Genomic DNA, 13,804 nt, shown 5'->3' with positions numbered 1-13,804 from the left:
AATTTTTTTTTAAAATTGTTTGGGGTTGGGTTTTGGGGGGTTTGGGGGGGGGGGGGGGGATGGTGGGTTTTTTTGGTTTAATTTTCTTTTTTCTTGGACTGGCACTGAACACTGAATAGATACCATCGCAAAACTCTCACAAAACTCCTAACCCTGTTACCTCAGGCCTCAGCAGTATCAGCTGTTCCACAACTCATAATTTTATGCACAAAATTGGAATTGTTCCAATTTTTCTGTTCTCACTTAAGTGATACAAGTTTTCCTTTTATTTTACACATAAAAAAAGAACACAGTTTCTGAAAAAATAACCTGCAAACTACTACTAAAAGCTGTTCACTAGAGTATTTGATACTGGTAAATTTGGACAGATTAGGATTATTTTGTGGAATTGTGCAGTAACTCCCTAACTGCACAGATCTGTGATGGAAATACATCGCATCTTCAAGTCAAGCCATACACAAATACACTGTGCCTTCTGTTAACTTGGGCATTTTTAGCTACTGCTTTACCAAGTACATCCCTCACCCCAGAAAACAATCACAGCTGAGAGCATCTTACAAACATCAGGTCACGGAGTTAAAAAGAATACATTACTGCACCATAAATCTGACAAGCATATTTCAGCGTTTATTCACAGGGCACAAGTGGCTGTCTGTAATTTAATAGCCTTTGCAAAAGCAGAAGTATTTTGAACTTAGCCTCCCTTTCCCCGCCCCAGTTAAATATTTTATCATATAACGCACTGGAATCCACGTCAGTTGATGCATATCTGTACATACTGGGTTCAAAGGTGTGTACATGTTTACATTTGCAGATGGTTTTTTCTAGAAGGGAAAGGAAAGAGGAAATACCTGCATTAGTCAACCTTCTTACTCTAGTCCCAGCGATTGGCCGCAGCAGCTTTCAAAATTTTTCTTTCTGAGTCAGTTTCTGATACCGCGTTCCCTCCCCACGCAGACGGGAGTGCAGGGAGGGCGCAGTCGATACACCGGAGGGCAGGGCTGGAGGGAGGACTGGCTCTGCAGGAACCTCACGACATTCAAGGAGGACAAAGTCTGAGTCCTGACCCCGGGATGGACCTAACGCCCGCGACGGCAGAGCGGGATGGGGAGCCGGGCCTGGGGGTCCTCTGCTGGGCTGAACATCAGCCAGCAGCAGACCCCAGGAACGCCGGCCAACAGCACCCGGGGCTGTACCAAACAACCGTGGCCAGAAGGCCGATGGACCTGATCATCCCCCCTTTCCTCAGCCCTTGTTACCCCATGTCTGTAACGCTGCCACCTCCAGTTTGGTGTCCCCCAGCACAGGGAAGACATTGACAAACTGGAGCAGGTTGAGTGGAGGTCACCGGGACGGTCAGGGCTGGAGATCCTGAGCTTGACTGTCCAGCTTGTTCAGCCTGGAGAAGAGTTCTCCAGCTGGGTTTTCTTTTGTTGTGTTTTCTTCCTTTTGTTTCTTAAAGACAACAGATCTCTATCACTTAAAAGAAACATGAAAAGATCATGCCTTTGTGTGGTTAAGCTTGGCTGCTATCTAGCACTCTTCATTCCCCCCCCCAGCCCCCCTTGTCTTCTAACCATGTAGTGGGACATTTTTTAACTGATTTCAGTGCCAAGATGAAAATGACCCTGCAACCCTCCTGACGTGCGCTTTACTAAAATATCTGAATTTGTTACTGCATTACCATTACATTCTGTAGTACTCACAGCAGAAAACCTGTTAATGCCACTTTGAAGGACAGTATAAGTGCTCCAATGAAGCAGTAATAACAATTAGAATTGAAATCTCTGAAAGCACTGTAACAATAGTATTGATCACAGCTGAGGAGTAAAAGTGGCCAAAATTAGGGTTTTGTATGAAGTAGGGTCCAGAACTGTCGATATACTGTTCAGCTTTACTGTCTCTATTTACACTGTTCAGCTTTACTTTCTCTACTTACAGAGCATGTTTAACTGACAAACTCCTGTATCCATGGAAAACTTCAAGTCAGCTTCCCCCAGTATTTAAATATAGGAGCTCTTCCTATTTAGTTGTCTGTCTACAGAAAAGCTAACTGAACTTCAGCAATTTAGCTGTAAAATGTAATTAAAAATAATATGATAGTGAACTTGAATATATGTTTCTGTATAATTGATCTAACCTTAGACAAAAGCACCTTTTTCGTACAAAAAAAAAATATCACTACCAAAAAGTGCAGGTTTTCTCTTTACCTTCTTTTGTAACTCACTGCTCCTCATCCAAATTGCTTTCCTCTCTCTACTATATTGTTTTATAAACTGCATTTAATCCTTGGATGTTAGGGTATTGATGTGCACACTCAAAATGAATACAGATGCCTAACGTTTGCATGGATTCCCATAGGAATCCTGAAAGGTTAGAGACACTTCTCAAAACAAAGCAAAAGAGGATTGAACAAGTATTGTAAAGGCTTTCAGTAATAATGGTTCTGTACCCTCATGCCCCAAGAGTTATTGCAGAGATACTTTTAAAATGTAATAGGATCAAAAATGAAGACTTTGAACAAACCAACACCTTTCAGCAGAAAGCTACTGTAACCTCCCTCAGCAAATCATTCAGTTTTGTAGCATAACTATTTAAATTCCAATATAAGGCTATAGATCTGTGTCACTAGACATACCTGAATTGCTCTTGCTACAACTAACATATACTAATGTCATTTTTATCCAAATCTTTTCAGACTCCTCCTGTATACTTGTAGGTACAGGTATACAACTCCAGAAGCTTTCCATTCTTACAGCAGAATCATCTCAAAAAATACATAAATGGCAAAATCAAACACTATCAAGAGTATAATCCCATAAAGGAAGTGTAAATTATTAACTGTTAAATTACTCAACAGAAAAAATGAACAATCTCAAACATTGCTCTTAATGACCAGAAACTTCACATGTAAAGTCGAAAGATCAAATAGTACCACACCTAACTCTTCATAGACTTTACACTGAAGAGTTGGAGGTAGATTTCTTGCAGGTGTATGGTCTGAAGTCTGGAACATATTTTATTGCCTACAATGGTTTTACCGGAATGATTTAAAGCTTCTGCAAATTAACGACATGAGCGTGAATATTTTACACTAAGCACAACAGTTTCACAAGACCGAAAAATACACTCCATTTTCATTTTCTTTACCTCTGCATAACTGTCATCAGTATCAATAAAAGTTAAACGTGCAAAATGCATGATCTTGAAATTAGTTACATCCTAAACAAAATAAATACAGCAATTTCAATGTTTAGAATATGGCTATGCCAAGGAAGATTAGCTGCTGTAATATTACCTGTTTCTATGAAAATGCCCATAGCAAAAAGAAAATTTCCACAGTTAAAGTCATAGGAACATTTCTAGAGTCATTCTGAAGCGAGGGTGCTGCACTTTTCCATTTCAAGGGAAGTATCACTAGGAAACTCAGTTACCACAATAAAAGCCTATTACAACCACATGTGTAAGAAATATTATTTCCCTGGATATAAGAAAAGAAAAAAAAAGCAGCATTCATTGTTCTAATTAAATTTTGGTTAATGGTTTCCATTGCAGTTTAAGACCCACAAAACGCTGTCTTTTATTCCTTTCATCTCAACTTGAATTCAAAGATAGCTTCTTAAACCTTTATGCCCAAGTCTTCTGGGTGATTGTAGTCACACAGGTATAAGCTGGAGACCTGACACAGGTATAAGATTAGAGCTAACTACCATCATACTTCTTGCACTGAAGCACTTGGCTTTCATCCAGTCCATGACTTTCTATTCTACACAAAGTAAAAAAGCAGGAAAGGGTGGTTCTGTGTTGTGTGTTTTGGTTTTTTTTTTTTTCTATTTTTGAAGCCAAATTTGAACTATTTTTTTCAACTCATTAAAATGTGTGTTTCTTGGAAAAAAAAATATCAGTACAGCAAATTCAGGTTCAGCTCCATCATGCACTCTTATTATAAGCATGAAATTCTTGAGCAAAAAAGTTTTCAATAAGATATAGTAACTATGCAAATATATTAGATATGGAAGAAGACCCGAGTACGAATTCAGTGTTATCAATAGCAAACACCAGCTCCGAGCTACCTGATCACAAACTGACTTGCACTGTCTCTCTCTCTGACAACGCGAGCCAATTTGTGGTCAATTTGTGTCTCTCTCGACTCTGCCTCCTTTGAGCAAAATATGGCAGCTCTTCTCAAGGCACAAAATGGGATACAAGTCCCAAAAGAGTATCTCACCATTACACCTCGAGCTTCCAGGTAAGTCCCTTGCCAGACAGTTCAAAGGTCTGAGCATCATTCGCAAAGCAACCCTAAAAAAATTCCTCCTAGGATTGACAGGTGGTACTACTTTCACAATTAATGCTCTCCAAAAACCAGACTTCTAAGAGCACTGACAACAATCTTCCACTCAAGAAGACAATCTTTTCAGTGGTTTCTATGCAGATTGCTTTCTTTAGTGATCTATTCAGCAGTGGTAGCATTCATCCCATAGAACAGAAATTTCATTTTGCTGACCCTGCAGAAGAAAGCACCCTGAGCAGGAAACACAAGTGGAATCAGGAAACCCAGCATATTCCCCAGGACTAGACAGGAAGAACATGAAAGTCATGAGAAACTATCAACTTTTATAAAAAAAAAATTTAAAAAAAAAACCCTGTTGTCTAATTAGAAACTAAAATCTACAGCTGCTTTCCTACCACATGATGAATGGGAAGTTGCTAAAGGACTGAACCTAGAACTGGAAGAAGCTACATCTGCGTTCAACCCCTCTCTGCTACTGCTTCACTGGTATTTTCAGGAACCTTATTATACCTGCACATTTGGTGGTTGCACCCAAAAAGACAAGTGAGGCAACTTCATCACTGAAAGGAGGCACTGGTATTACTGTAATTTGAATTATGGGATAAAGAAGGTAGGTACTTTGTGTTTGGCTTTACTGGGTGCTAGAAGGCTTCCTTTTCAACAGCCCCTAAAAAGAGTTGGTTGCTTAGTAAGGAACACTAGTTTTGATATGGCAGGTAGTGATTCTATATGTTTCCTTAAAATAGTTTATGGTGGTATAATGGTTATAATCACTCAATTCTTAATTGATCATAAGAAAAACCCATGAAATGTATCCTGCTCCAGATGGACAAGGAGACGCAGAATGTAAGCTTACAACTGCATCACTTAGCAACTATTTCATTTTCTCAGGCTTTATTTTAAAAACACCTAATCTCCAAACAACTTTTTTGTGGTATTTTAAGTTCAGAAAGTATTATCTCTGAGCTGAAACAGAGAGCCTATCTCAAAAATTCAACTTCTGAAATGCATGAACACAAGGATGAACATGACAGATAACAGTTGTTACTTCTCTCCAGTTGGCTGTAGTTATATAGAGCTTTATGCTACAGAGAGCATGGCATTCAAATTTTTCCAGGATTGTTTTCTGCTTTAGGAAATGATGAAAAATAACTGAGCTGAAGGAACATTAAATCAATAAATAAAACTATCCAAGTTACAAATGTCAGGGCTAGAGTCAGAGCTCCATTGCTTTGTATCATGTATACACTTAATCCCGCTTCAGCAAGACTTCTCCAACAGGGGAGTCTGTGTCATAACTTTTATACTTCATTTAGTGCACAGGATTGATACCAAGTAAGTGAAGCAGTACAGAGCAGCAGAAAGTTGAAGGCCTTACCCAAATACCAAGTTCTGTGAGGTGCTGAGATATTTCCAGCTATCTTTGGAGACAATTTTTGAGTTTCATTCAAGACCTACTCTAAATATAACCCTGCAGTAATAATATTAAATAGAAGCTAAATATTATGATTTTATATTTTACTGAAGAATAAAATTAATACAGTAAAACTTCAACACCAGGACTCAGGTGCTTGTGGTAGCTTTAAAAAAGTTTGCCAGGATTAAGGCAGTGAATTGTTTCATAATTTTTTTGCTTAGTTAAATATTTTCATCTATTAAACCACCATTGTTTGGATTTATTAGTAGTATTTAATGAGGTTCTTTAAGTGGATACCTCATTTTACAGAATTAGATTCTTTTTTCAGACAGAAGAAATAATTTGCTTGAAAGACAAGACAAATTTCAATTATACCATCCATCTGATTGTTCAGGCTTCCTTCTTTAAAACTGCTCATTGGGATAACACATTCCATCAGAAGTCTGCTGTCTGCCTAAGCAAACTCTCACTTTTAACTCCATGGCATGATTTTACTAAGAACCCTTCCACAGCTGGGAACAACTGGGTGTGTCACCTCTAAAGAGCTGGGTAAGGAAGTGCTTAACATTTTTAAATAGTAACCATGCTGACAACTGAGAGTCTCTAAGCTCGCATTACATTCTTACTTTGATAGAACTAAAAAAGAATCAAATGAAGTATTACGACAACCTTGCATTACTATTAAAAAAAAAAAACCAAACACAAAAAACCCCAAGCTGCTGGGCTTTAAAATAACATCTCCTCTAATTAAGAATAATAAAATCCTAGGCTAAAAAAAAAAGTCAAATATACTGAAGGAACTGAAAAGGCACACACACGCATTTACACAAATAACTAGCCACAAAACAAGAAGATATGCACATGACTGCCGGACTCTGCCGGTACGTGAAGAATAAAATCCATTTGGATTTTCTTTATTGGAACACATGACACATTACTGTACTATACCATTGAGCAATAACTTCTGCAGATTTACAGAAAGACTGAACTATAAATCTCAGACGTTAACCCACGTTCCCATTTTCATTGGCAGAAAAGAAACCATCCATGCCAGTATATTCTTTCCACATCACCCCACTACTAATCTTACTAATCTCATCGCTGATCTGGCAAAGCATAAAGTTTGCAAGGCTTTGAACAGCAACTAGTCATTTTAACCAGCCCTCTTCACACAAACTTCTAAACAATAAAATTTTAAGGAGCTTTTTCTTTGCAAAAAGGATAATCACATAATCGCTTGGAACTGAGAGTCTGGATATTTAAGAGGATTCTGGCCTCTCCTCTCCCAGATACCAGTAGTAATTACAGAGTAGGTTTCACATTATGCCTGTGCATCATCTCAGCTGCAGTAGAAAACAAAACACAAGTGAAGGTTGCAGCCTCCTTACCAGACAGGAAGATTGTTTTCTTAGTACAGCCTCTGGCAAGCCATGAGGAACAGAGGGTCTTTACCTTAACTCAGGTGACACAAGAACGTTGGACCACATATGAATAAAGAGTTTGGTATCTCTGAACAGCTTGGCGTTCTTATTGTTGAGACAGAGCGCTATCAGCGAAGGTCCAGTGAAAGGCAGCAAGCATGCTCAGAAAGGAGGTACGAGGAGAAAATAACTTTTCCTGCTGAGAAGGGAGCCTGCCCAGGTAGGACAGGACTGAGATGCCAGCAGCCTGAGGGTGCACGGTTTCCCACAAGGTCAGAAGGAGGAGGTACCACACACAGCTGCCAGGCAGCAGAGACAGAGGAGCAGAGGGAAGACCCCTCGGCAGAGCACGTCACCCCCGGAGGAGCAGAGGGAAGACCCCTCGGCAGAGCACGTCGCCCCCGGAGGGGAGACGTGCGTTCCTTCTGCAGGCCTGCCCAGCACCAGAGGCATCGGAGCAATGGGACACGTCTACAGCAGGCCAAGCACAGCAGGGACAGAGATGCAACCTCCTAGCCAGCATCAGAGACGGGTTTTGCTCCAGCATTAGCGACAGAAGCGGACCCACCCTTTTAATGGTGCCTTCCTCTTATCTATTCTCCACATGCAAGGCAAATCAGGCACCTTCATATGCTCGGCCGTACATCCATGTATCCTACCAGAACACTGTTCTCAGCCATCCCAGCCTGAGAAGCTGACTGCTTAAGCAACAGTTTACTTAATCTATTTTGGGTAGATAACAAGCATGCGCTAACGGTGGTGCAACAGCAGAACACAGCAATACTGCTGAGGTGTCAAAATACACGCTGCTTCAGGCACACGTTAATGTTATCCTGCACAACCTATCGCAGCTGGTTTAAGATGTGGGCAATTAGCCTCAGGTGATGGCAGCAAAATGAATTTGCTTAGGAATGTTAGAAAGCAAAAAATTAAGTGCCATCTTTTATAAAAATCAGCATATAAAATGTTTTCCCTCTTTGTGACAAGAAATTACTTACTGCTAATGCTGAAACTAAGGTTAACAGAGGATGACACGAAAGCAAGACATTAAATAGTATCCCTTTTCTGAGGCCTGGCATCCTACAAGTTCTGAAGAAATTTGTAATTCAGCTTGAATGTATGAAATTACTTGTTTCTATTAAATAATAAAAAAAATACATCAGATAAAGCTCCAGATCAGACAGCATTTCCCTCCTGACACACATATGACTCTCTCTGGAAACCCTCTGAAGACTAGCTTGCCCTCTGGGTAATCAAATGACACATAATTAACTTTTCAATGGAGAGAGTTATCTTTGTGTAACTTACTTCCTTCATTTCTTGGAATAAAACTTCCCTCCCATCCCTCTCCAAACTCCTAAACCTGTCAAAATGCGCTAGTATAGTTAGGTTACCACTTCACAGCATGCTCAGATACAGAAGTTTTGAATTACTCTGTAAGCATTTTACACACACTGTGGGACTGTCATATGATACATAACGTGTGGAAAAATCAAACTTATATTGAAACAAATTAAAAGAGCATGGCTACACAGCTGGCAGCTCTTTCGACTCTAACCCAAGCCCCTTGCATTGCTGTCCATAAGAAGTGCTCAAAGATTAAATATGCTTTTTTGAAAAACACCAATTAATCCATTGTCGAGTAGGTATGATGTAAAACCCCCATTGCCTTATGACAACCTCAAGTTCCAGCCTTCCAGAGCTGCGAAGGGAACCGGTGGAGCTGCAAGGACCCCAAAACCCCCTGGTTTCAGACCCACTGGATACATTTCATGGCTGACCTCAATTGGGCGCCACGGTTAACGTAGAGACGAGTTGGACAACATACCTTGCACAACAGTTTGCTAACTCAAACTCCCCAGGGTTTCAGCTTGTCACTATTGACGCTGCTGAAGACCAGCTCCTGACCGCCTCCGGCCCTTCCCAGCTACACCCTTGGAGCAAACCTCCACCAAAATAACTTTAGCAAGGGTTTTGCGGATAATTAAAGCATGGCAGAGGTTACCAACCCTCTGGCTTTTGGCATGACATAGGAACCAGCGGAGAGAATACCGGCGTCCTGGAAAAGCACCAAGTCCCTAAGCACCGCATTAGCAAGAAATTATGTTTCGGGTATGAGTCAAAGATTGGAAAATGTGTTGCCATCTCAAGTATCAGACCTCAAAACGGTACAAACTTTCATTCTGAAACCAGGCAGAGAGCATGTCAACACGCTACCGCCCAATCCACCTACAAGAGATTTCTTTCTAATTAAAGCAGTTGTGTCATTTCACAAAAATTTTTGTCCTTGTATTTACAGACGGATTACTACCCATTCCTCTTTGATAAAACTGGTAATTTAAGACAGGAATCAATTCTTAACGTTTAACATGACAGGTTTCCAGCAAAACTCACTAAAGCTTTTCTATTTTTTTGGAGACTTAATAAATTCACCCTTTGTACCAAGACAATAAAAACAGCTAATACTGTAACAAAGCAAGATACATCAAGACAATATTTGTCCACAAGACATTTATCTTAAAGCACCTGTTAAATGTCTATACAGTAAAGCTCCACCTTAACCTCTCAGAAACCAGTAATAGAACTCCTGTTAGGAGACACAGCAGTCCTGAAATTTGAGAATCCACTAATATTTTAGAACCAAACCACTGCTATTTCACAGGAAAACCCTCATTTCTGTAAACACAACAATTACCCTTTGTGCAATTCAGTACTTGGCTTCTACTCACACATACCCACCCCCCTTGACAGGAGATGTGACATTCAGTGACAAACACCTGATTAATATTCGGAGTGGTGAGACCAGCAGTCCTTTGGGAATACCATACCCGAGCCTCAGAGCCATTCAGATAAGTATCTGAAGTACCACCTCAGCCTTTCAGATTTTACATCGGTAATCTCAAAGCATAAAGGGAAGCAATACTTTCAGTATCACTTAACAGTTAATTTTGCTCCAAGTTTGAAATAACCTGAACAGTTTCCATCTCATATATTAAAAGTTGTAAATATTCATTAATAATTAGTTTGCTTTTAAGGCATAATAAGACTTAATTTTTTAAATTAAATTTGTGCAAATTTTATCTACCAGTCTTAACAAGGCTTAAACCCTCCCCACAGTATCCAGAACTGTTCGTGCCAGATTAAAAGAATTTTCCATAGGCAAACATTTAAAATAAAAAAAAAAAAAAAAAGACCGTGAAACAGCTTAGAGGGAGAAGGGGAGGGAGAAAACAAAACCACAAAACTCACTTGACTGTAACTCGATTGGACAAATCCTGAAGATCTCCTGGGTGAAAAAGCTGAGCTTCTTTCAGTCCAATATTTTCGCACGCTTTCAGAAAAACATTTATATTATCCTGCGAAGAGAAGTAGAAAGCAGTTGCTTAGTTAAAAGCACTAAGCAGGTTTTGCAAGATGATTAGTGTGAGCCTTTAAATGTCAAAGTCCAGCTCACGGAAATACTACTGAAAAAGCAATCTTCTGGATCATAAACACAGGTCGTTTCTCATGCACACGGGCAGGCTGGGTTGCGATCGTGGTGACTGAGGGGTACGTTAAAGATTACCTGGCATAAGGCAGTGGCGAGCCAGTAGGCAGCAGTCTCCACTTTGATGTCAGCTCTGCTCAGCAAACAAACGCCCTCTTCCCAGCTTTGCACGACAAGCCTCACCTCTTGCCTTTAAAAATAACTCCAGCTACTGACATTCACCACCCAGAAACTCTTGGCAGGGGAGGAAGGAGAGGAGGGACACGCCGTTTCTATGCTCACAGACCGATGAGGGAATAGTGCACCTGGAGTCTGGGTTTGGTTGCTGAGCAAAGCTCTGGAGAGACAGAAACCAAACCGTATTCAGCCCTGCTGCTTCCTTGCTTGGGGGTTTTTTCTCTCCTTTGTGTTCCTCCCCTTCCTCTCCACCCCCCCAGCTCACACCAATATATAACAAAATATAGGTGCGGTGTATCAGAGCACCCACTTGCTGCACCTGCTGCAGATGAACCGACTCACAAGAGCAAGGTTAAAAAAAAAAAATCTAACGATAGGGAGAGAGATTATACAACTTGTGATCTCTTTCCACTTCATAAACAATAGGCAACAGGCAAGAAATTCCTTCTCGTTAAGGCGGAATGCTATCAACAACAAAAGAATGTGCCCTCTTGCGCACTTGCTCCCTTCAGCTGGAAGCCACAGGAAAAGGTACACAAAGTTACTTAATTTGTAATCTGTCATTCCAAGGGCCTGTAAGTCAAGGTACTAGTATCAAGAGTTTCACAGTATGGAAAAGGTCCACTTCAGCAATGTAATACACTTAATACTTTTTTTTTTTTGGACATATAATCACTGGATGTAACTATTCCATCATTTAAAATTTATTTTAAAAAAGAATCCACAAAGAAAACAACAGCTGCTTCTAATACAGACCTTAAAAGAAAGAATCCCCACAACCTTCTGCTTTGAAGGTCCCTATGATTCTAGTATTCCTTATCAGTCTGTAAACATGGCTTAATTCAAGGAAAATATTTGAACAAGGTATTCCACGTGCAGGCTGCGGGCTCCACATTACCGCATCCGAAAGATCCCAAATGTCTCACAACATGGAGGTTATGCCCCAAAGCCTGACACGTGATGTGCCACGGCAGGGGCCGTTCTGCTGCAGGGGGATGCGACACGACAACGATGATGGGGGACGCGATGCAGTGGCAGATGAGCGGAGGGGGCTGGGAAGGATGGAGGACGGGCAACTTCACCTCCGCACCAGCTCCTGCAATACCCAAGGGGCTGCCTGCACAAGTGGCCAACGTAGAGCTTCATGCTGGGCAGGCAACCTCAGGAGGGGCATTTACTTTTCCTTTCCCTGTAATGCCCCTTTTTTCTTTCCATGCAGTACAAGGAAAGCTGGCTAGGTGTGCCAGTTTTATTCAATTAATATCTGAGTGTCACATTAGCACCGACACCCCAAGGACTTGAAAAGGCATCATTGCTTCTGCGTGCAAGAAGCCATGCATTGAAGTCCCATTGCGAGAAAAAGAGGAATTACTTGCTAAACAACAAAACACATCCAACTATCAGGTCAGTGTTCAGGGGTCTGGGGAGTCCAAGAAACAGGCAGGTAAGGCAAAGGAGGAAAGCAACAGAGCAGAAGAAACAAGTAGTTGCAAGGTAATGAAGAGAACCGACACCAACACCAAGGCAACATGCCCCGATTGGTCAGACCAGTCGTTAAAGCTCAGAGTAAACTCCAAAACCGAGGGGTTACGTTAACTGAACTGCAGAGAACGAGCACATTGTGCAGGTAAACAAGGAAGAAGAGTCAGCGATTTAAAGAAATGGATGCTGCCTACACCCCCAGCACAACGAAAACAAAGCAGCAGAGTTGCTCATCAGAGGCTGCTCGGCTGCACAACCACCAAACTGTTGGCACACAAAAGAATTAAATTTTGAAGGTGTTGCAGCAGTTAAACCTGTCAAATATCAGCCCTCTGGTAAGTAACACTTACAGCCCCCAAGAACATCATCACCAACATGAGTCAAGACCTTCAGAAACGAGTCAGAGGTAGGGGGAGATAACACGGGAGGCAGAACACAGCTAGTCGTGGCATTTGCTGGTATGCAGGATAAAACATGGTTCAAAATCTGCCTCCCCCAGCTCCCAAGTCAGCAGTTTGATCATGCCAGCCATCTCGCAGGTGACCGCCCCAACAGCAGATCTCCTCCCATCAGGGCCTGGCATTCACCCGCAGAGCATCAAGAGAGGTTACCCAAAAGGCTATTGCTCAAGTTTGGATATTGACAGAAAAAGGTCTAATTTCAACAAATGAGCACTTCTAAATACTGTCCTTGCCAAGTTATTCTTGACCATCCCTAATCATCGCAAGTATATCACTGAAGCTACAGACCTCAAAATAGCTAGCAGCTGTTTTAAACTCTACCAGAATAATGAACCTGAAAATGAATTTTAAAGAACACCACAGAAATAAGCAGGAAAAAAAAATAAATGACAAGCTATCAACCTTGCAATTAGATTTATCATTAGAAATGTGAACAGGAACATTGTTTGGTGATTAATGCGCTCAAATATAGAAGCCATCATGCTATGCCTTTTACCAGTATAACTGTACTTTAATAAGACTAATGATCGTTACCACTTCAGCTCCAAAGGGTATACTGCAATCGGAATCTCATCATACTCCACAAAAAGAATTATTTTTAATCATTCAGAACTCAAAAGCCTGGAGAAACACAACACACCAAACCTATCTCCTGGTGACCACAAGTCACCGAAGCAGCATGCTTGAGAAAAAAGGGTTCATGCCTGTGTCCACAACCCCACTCTTCCAACGAAGTGTTCCCAATCTCTGTAAATGAGGGCAAGCCATTCAAATTTAAGAAAGATTCAAACAGCAGAGTTGCAGAGAAAGAGGATGAGGGAAGACAAGGGACCTATATAATGAGAACTGGAAAACTTGGTTCCGTTACACCAGTAAGATGGAGCACGAGAGGCAATACTGCTGCCATCTACCAGCACAAGGGAAGCAAAACCAGAATGGGAGAGAAGAGCTGCGCAGTCCAAAAGCAAGGATACATGGTCAGGCAGATCAAATATATTTATGCAGAAAATATAAGGTTTCCAACCATTAAAAAAGAAAGCTCCTGAACTAACAGGGATAACATGG

General features: G+C 41.0%; 1 protein-coding gene across 1 annotated transcript in view; it reads right to left on the bottom strand.

The window, feature by feature from the left end:
* LMO7 (LIM domain 7) overlaps window positions 1–13,804 on the bottom strand; it is a 99,906-nt gene that overhangs the window by 66,046 nt on the left and 20,056 nt on the right. The window contains exon 3 of the mRNA XM_010575262.1: window positions 10,382–10,488. The gene's annotated coding sequence lies outside the window, so the exon portion shown is untranslated. The remainder of the gene's footprint in view (window positions 1–10,381; window positions 10,489–13,804) is intronic.

Source organism: Haliaeetus leucocephalus, unplaced genomic scaffold (assembly GCF_000737465.1).
Source record: "Haliaeetus leucocephalus isolate CR32 unplaced genomic scaffold, Haliaeetus_leucocephalus-4.0 Scaffold462, whole genome shotgun sequence".
In the NCBI taxonomy this organism is placed as follows: Eukaryota; Metazoa; Chordata; class Aves; order Accipitriformes; family Accipitridae; genus Haliaeetus; species Haliaeetus leucocephalus.
Note: the sequence above shows the minus strand (reverse complement) of the source record. Positions and strands in the feature narration are given on the sequence as shown.